The sequence below is a fragment of the Penaeus japonicus genome, unplaced genomic scaffold, assembly GCF_977035675.1.
Source record: "Penaeus japonicus unplaced genomic scaffold, GWHDUDI00000001_assembly GWHDUDI00000014, whole genome shotgun sequence".
In the NCBI taxonomy this organism is placed as follows: Eukaryota; Metazoa; Arthropoda; class Malacostraca; order Decapoda; family Penaeidae; genus Penaeus; species Penaeus japonicus.
Genome location: NW_028234416.1, coordinates 21,397,391 through 21,404,890, shown reverse-complemented (window position 1 = coordinate 21,404,890; position 7,500 = coordinate 21,397,391). Strand labels below are relative to the sequence as shown.

At 33.6% G+C, this 7,500-nt stretch overlaps 1 long non-coding RNA gene across 1 annotated transcript in view; it reads left to right on the top strand.

The window, feature by feature from the left end:
* LOC147470542 (uncharacterized) overlaps positions 1–6,783 on the top strand; it is a 312,596-nt gene extending 305,813 nt beyond the window's left edge. Inside the window, exon 3 of the long non-coding RNA XR_015191598.1 lies at positions 6,427–6,783. This is a non-coding gene — a long non-coding RNA (uncharacterized LOC147470542). The remainder of the gene's footprint in view (positions 1–6,426) is intronic.
* The last annotated feature ends 717 nt before the right edge of the window (positions 6,784–7,500 follow it).

Sequence of the window (7,500 nt, the reverse complement as noted above, 5' to 3'; positions counted from 1 at the left end):
TATAATATATATACTATATATATATATATATATATATTTATATATATATATATGTATGTATGTATATATGTATATTTGCTTACATGTATGTATATATATATATATATATATATATATATATATGTATATATTGTTATAGATATATATATACATATTCTTACATATATATATATATAAAAATATATATATTATTACATTTTAAATATATATATATATATATATATATATATATATATTCTATATAATATATATATATATATGTATATATATACGTATACATATATCATGTCTATATATAGGGTATGCTAGTTACGTGGATATATATAATATATATATATGGACATATATATATATAATATCTGTGCCTAATATACTAATTATATATTTATACGATAGATATATATGTAATTGTGTATATACATAATTATATATAGATATATAGATACATTTATATATAGATATAGATATATGTATTTTATACTCATACACCCACACATACGCGCACGGACACGGGCGGCACACATGACTCACACACACTCACTTAATTCCACACACATACGCGAACACACACACACATGACCACACTACACTCACCATATATATAGATTATATATCCCTGATAGGTATGTACAGTATATATATATATGATAATATATAACATATATATTATATATATATATTTCAGCAGTCTAGAAAATATTTCTTCGGTGGCTTTCTTTCAGAAGATTCAGCCAATAATCGCCAGACCTGCAAATGAAAATTTTTCGAGGGAAATGGGCCGTAAATAAGGAGGAGTTGTCTCCATTAGGAATGGGGAGGTGGGTCCACCTTATCTTTCCCCCAAAAGATGCAGGTGAATTTCCATGCGACAATATTTGTGTTCGATAGATAAAAATTTTAAAGAAGATATCTATAATATCATAGTCAGTCTAGCAAAATAATTTCTTCGGTGTGGCTTTTTATTGTTTATAAGCCATTCTAATCCCAGACCTCAAATGAAAATTTTTCGAGGAATCCGTAAATAATAGTTTCTCCATTAGGAATGAGGTCACCTTATCTTTCCCCAAATATGCATGAATTTCCATGCGACAAAATTTTTGTGTTAGATAGAATTAGGAAATATATATATGTACGTATATATATTATATATATTATATTTATTATATATATTATAGATATATATATATATTATATATATATATATAGATACAGTACTATATTTATATATATGGCATGCTATAATATATTATATTATATATATATATATATACTGATAGTATATATATAGAGATGTACAGTATATATATTATATATATATATACATATATAAACACAACATATATGATATATAGATATATATCGTAATAATTGTACACCTATATATACTTATATTATATATACAAAAGATATATACTTATGTATTATATATTTATTTATATATATTATTACATTTGGATATATATAATATGTACAGTATATATTCTAATATATATATATATATACATATATATACCTATATATATGTATTATAGTAATGTATGTTACAGTATCTTTGTATATATATATATTTATATATATTATATCTTATAGATATATGTATATATAGAGATATATGTGCATTGCCATACAAAGTTACATATATATATTTTATATATATAGATATAAAATATATATATATATTTATATATATATATATATATACGATGGTACAGTACTACTTATTATATAATATATATATATATATATACTCTATATATATATATTTTGATATGTTGTATATATATATATTTACTTTATATATATATATATATATGTATATATATATATTATATATATATAGACTGTCTATATATATAAAGATATATATCTATAATATATATATATATATATTTAAAAATTTATATATATATATATTTTCATATATATAGTGATATATATATATATATATATATATATGTATTATATATATATTATATATATATATATATATATATTATAAGTTTGTATGTTTATTATATATATATATATATTATATATATATATATATATATATATATATATAATATATATATAAAAAAGTATGTATAATATTTATGTGTGGTTTGGGGTGAGTTGGGTGTGGGTTGTGTGGTGGGTGGTTACATACCTACATGAAATATATATATATATATAAGTATTATATATATATATATAATATTTTCTTATATATATATATATAAATATATATATATTTTATAATTTATTTTATTATATACACACACACACACCATATATATATATAATGGATATAAGTATCTTTCGTATATATTGTGTATATATATATATAATATATATATATATATAAATATATAATATTCTATATAGATATACTTTGATAAATTGTATATATATATATATATATATATATATATATATATATCATTTATCCCACCCACACAATATATATATATATATATACCGTACATATATATATATATATATATAAATATATAGTATATATAGATATATATATATATATTATATAGATAAGATATTACATATACATATATAATCTATGGACTATATATATAGTAGATATATCGTGGGATATAGGGTTATATATATATATAAATAGTGCATATATATATAATATATATATATGTATATATGTGTGTGTGTGTGTATGTCTGTGCGTGTGTGTGTGTGTGTGTGTGTGTGTGTGTGTGTGTGTGTGTGTGTGTGCATGTGAATATGCACATATACTGTGTATATTGTTTTCTCCCACTCTCCAACCCACTCTCCTTATCTCCCTCCCACCCTTCCACTCACTTTCCCTCTCTATCTCTTTTCAACCCCCCCCCCCCCCATCCTCCACTCCACATTTGCCTTCATCATTCAAGCTCTCTCTTTATCTCCCTTCCTCCGTCCCTTCCATTTTCTCTCTTTTCTTCGCCTTCCTTTCTCTCCCTTCCTTCCTCCTTTTAACTCATCCCACTCATCCCATCTTTCTCTCCTTCCCTCCCTCCCTCTTTCCATTCTTTCCACTTTCCCTTCCTCCTTTCTTTCCATCCACACTTCCTCCCATCTTTCCATCAGCCCTCTTCCTCCTCCCTCTCTCCCTGTCTCACACTCTCTCCCTTCCTCATTTCCACCCTCTCTCTCTTTCTCTCACTCTCACATTCCCTCCCCCTCTCCTTCCCACTCTTCCTCCTTCCCTATCTCCATTCAGTTTTAGCCCCTCATCTCCCTCCCTCTCTCCTTCCTTTCCACTTTCCTTCCTTCCTTGCTTCCATTCTCAACCTCCCTCCCTCCTTCCCTCCTTGCCTCCATTCCACCCTCCATTACACCCTCTCTTCCTCCCTCCCTCCTTCCTTCCCTCCTTCCCTCTAATTCTACCTCCCTACCCCTTCTCCCGCTCCCCCACCATCACCCCCACCACCCCCAACCCTACTCCCACCCCCACCCCCACCCCTATCCCCACCCCCACCCACAACCTACAAAAGCGAGGAAGAGTCATTTGTTATTGCCAGGTGTCACCATTCTTATGGCGGTCCCTTTATCTGCGCTGTCACAAAGTGGTTGGTCTATTGTTCCGTATGACTATTTCCCATTTCTTGGAATGCAGTTTCGCCCTATCACTTTGTCTTTGGCTTTTTTTGTGGCTTTTGTTTCGTTTTGTCTTTTCTTATTTTTCTCTCTTTTTTCTGTTTTGTTGTTATTGTTTTGTTTTTTTTTTCTTTTTTTTTAGCTGATGGTTATTCGTAATGCTCTGGGTTTTTCAGAGTGGGAAATATTTGACTGAACTCATTTTTGGTTTATTTTTTTACACAACTGTGTTTACCATTTTTGCATATATTTTTTTCTTCTTCTTTTACCATTTTCGCTTGTATTTATTTTCTGTTTTATCCTTTTCAAAGTTTATATCGTTGTTTTTTTTTAGCTAATATATTATTAAAAAGACACATGTAATTTCACGGAGAAAAAATCCATTATGATAAGCTGGACATTATATTTACCCACTGCATTAGTCTTCCGTAGATCAAACGAAATAAACATAAAGACCTAATGCAACATGATACATATATGATAAGATTTAATATTAATACACATAAATATAGTAAATGAAAACACATTTTTTTTTATATCGATGAAGTGGTAAATCACCCTTTGCATGAGTACACCCACTGTCAGAATAGTATGTTTTTAGCTTCAAATTCTTACTATGGAATTGCAATGAGAAAAGGGCTGTCTACCATACACATTTTTATACACCAGTCTCATTATTTTGTTCTACCTGACTCCTAATTTGTTTTTCCTACTTTTTCCCCTCTCCGGAAGCCCCCCTCCCCCCCCCCTCCTTTGGTATATTTCATGCGCTAAGACGCTAACTTCACCTAAGTATTATGCTGCAACTTTTCGGCAAAATGTTGTTGTCCCTCGACCCCCTTTCCATAACAAGCTTAATCCTCACTCCAAACTTGATAATATTCCTTTAGCCTTTGCACCTCTGTTCAAGCTAACGAAGCTGCTCTCTCTCTCTCTCTTTCTTTCTCTTTCTCTCGCTTTCTCTCTCTCTCTATCTTTCTTTCTTTCTCTTTCTCTCTCTCTCTCTCTTTCTTCCTTTCTCTCTCTCTCTCTCTTTCTCTCTCTCTCTCTCTCTCTCTCTCTCCCTCCCTCCCCCCTAGCCTTTGCACCTCTGTTCAAGCTAACGAAGCTGCTCTCTCTCTCCCTCTCTTTCTTTCTCTTGCTCTCTCTCTCTCTCACTCTCTATCTTTCTTTCTTTCTTTCTATCTCTTTCTCTCTCTTTCTCTCTCTCTCTCTTTCTTTCTCTCTCTCTCTCTCTCTCTCTCTCTCTCTCTCTCTCTCTCTCTCTCTCTCGTCACGAGCGTCTCAGCTCATCTTCTCTCTGCCAGCATTACTCTCGGTTCTCTCCTCGTTCGACACTCTCTCCTCCTCTCGACTCTCATTTATATTCATCCGTCTATCTCTTCCTCATCATTCTCGTCTCTCTCCGGCTTGATCTCTCTCTCTCTCTCTCTCTCTCTCTCTCTCTCTCTCTCCCTTTCTCTTTCTCTCTTTCTCTCTCTCTCTTTCTTTCTCCCAGATGTTTCCGTAGATTCCTTGCTGTTTTGGGGGCTTCTGAAAGACACGTTTCTTGAGGGAATGTATCAGAGGGGTTGTATTCTGCCTTTGTTTGTCTTGTGCACACACCCACACACATATTCACACACACGCACACGCACACACAGACACACACACACATACACCCACACACATACACCCACGCACATATTCGCACACACACACACACACACACACACACACACACACACACACACACACACACACACACACACACACACACACACACACACACACATACATACTTTTTCTCCTTATTGCAATCATCATACTAAGATAATATCCCGTCGAATAATATAAACTTCATCCTATCTATAATAAAATACATCACACACATTCTCTCTACACGAAACAAAAAAAAACAAAAAAAAATCCAGGCCCATGAAGGGACTGTAAGATTTCTTTTCCGTTTCTCGTAAATTTGCCTTATCAGCAGAAAGAAGGAACGTTATCATCATGCAGACATTCCTTAGATAGCATGAGTAATCCCGGGAAAGCTGGGCATCGTCATGCAAAGTGCATGCGATTTGTACACAAAAGCACACATCCTTTTCGAGATACCACGAGTGAGATTTCTGAAAACGTGTAATCCATTCTGAAGACCAATGACGAAAATATGAATATATATTCAGTGTCCTTGAAACTGTGTTTGCCTTTTGTGAGTTTCTGGTTTCCTTTTCCGTTTATTTTTCCTTGCATTCGTCATTTCTCTTGGGATCTTTTAAATTAACTTTGAACGATTACTTTTACTGTCTGTCTGTCTGTTTATCTATCTGTCAACGTATCTGTATATAGGGCTGGCTAGCTATTTATCTATTTGTCTATCCATTTATGTATGTAGGTATATATGTATCTATCTGTCTATCTATCTGTTTATCTATATGTCTGTCAATCCATCTATTTCACTATCTATCTATCTATTCGTCTCTCTTACAATTAACCTTTCTCTTTATCTTTCAATCTATCAATTAGTCGATATATACATCTATCTGTCTGTCTATCCATCCATTAACGATCTATCTAGTGATTTGGCTCTCCATCTATCGACCTTCCTCTCTATCTACTAATCTATCTATCAGTCTGTTTATCAGTCTGTCTATCAGGCTGTCTAATAGTCTATCTATCCATCTGTCTACCCATCCATCAAACAATTTATACATCAACTTATCTCTCCATCTATCAACCTTCCTTTCTATCTGCCAATCAGCCTATTAGTCTATCTATCTAACAGTCTCCCTATCAGTCTATCTATCGATAGATCTAATCGTACCCAGCGCTAAGAGCTCTTTTCTCTCCTCCTCTCAGAGACGATGCGGCGCAACGCAGATAACTGGAGCCACGTGTCCGCGACGCTGGTGCCAGACTCCCCGTCCAAGGTGCCCTCTATGGGTTACGTTCCTAAGGGTGAGTACCTTCTCTCTGCGTTCTAGCTTTTAGGTTCTCGTTCCCTCTAGGTGGGGGGGAGATTGGGTCGTAGTCTAGTGGGTGTCTTCACTCGTCGTTCTAGGCTCTAGGGTTTTGGTATCGTTGTTGATTAGGCCTTTTTTATCGTAGTCAAAGGGTACCTTCGTTCTTCTTTTTAGAGTTTAAGTTCAGTTTCGTTCTAGGCTTTTAAGTTCTTTTTCTTGGTACTTGGTTCTATTTCGGTCTTGCGAGGGGGGGGGGGCTTTTTTCGTAGTCATTTGGTCGCTTTTCGTTCTAGGTTCCAGGTTCTAAGTTCTAATTCGCTCTAGGTGGGGAAATTTTCGCGATCATAGATCCATGTCACGTATGTGTTTTGTGTATATGTCAAGGTTATACCGAAGTAAGATAGTCACGTGAGGTCTAAACAGGTGATTTGAACAAACAGTAGATTTTTACATGTTAGAGGTATATTTATGCGTTATGATATGAACAACGCGAGAATGTGCAGTAAACCCATACACACCAGTCATATTCAATAGAATTCGTCATTTACACTTTACAATTCCATCCAATACTTCAACAACCACTAAATAATTACACATAAATCATGCATATAAACAACAGACAAGCACAAAACACACACGCAATATCCGGCGCGTGCTCAGTCAATGTGTACACTCACTCCAAGGGAAGCGCAAACTCACTCTCTCTCTCTCTCTATCTATCTATATATATATTTCTATCTCTATCTACCTCTCTATCTCTTTCTTTCTCTCTCTCTCTCTCTCTCTCTCTCTCTCTCTCTCTCTCTCTCTCTCTCTCTCTCTCTCACACACACACACACACACACACACACACACACACACACGCGTGTACACACACATAACATGTATCCCCCTTCTTCTCCACATAAAAGAAGCAACTTTCACGTTCAAATAAATCTCAACTTCTCAGTCACGCCTTTGCTCTTGTCAC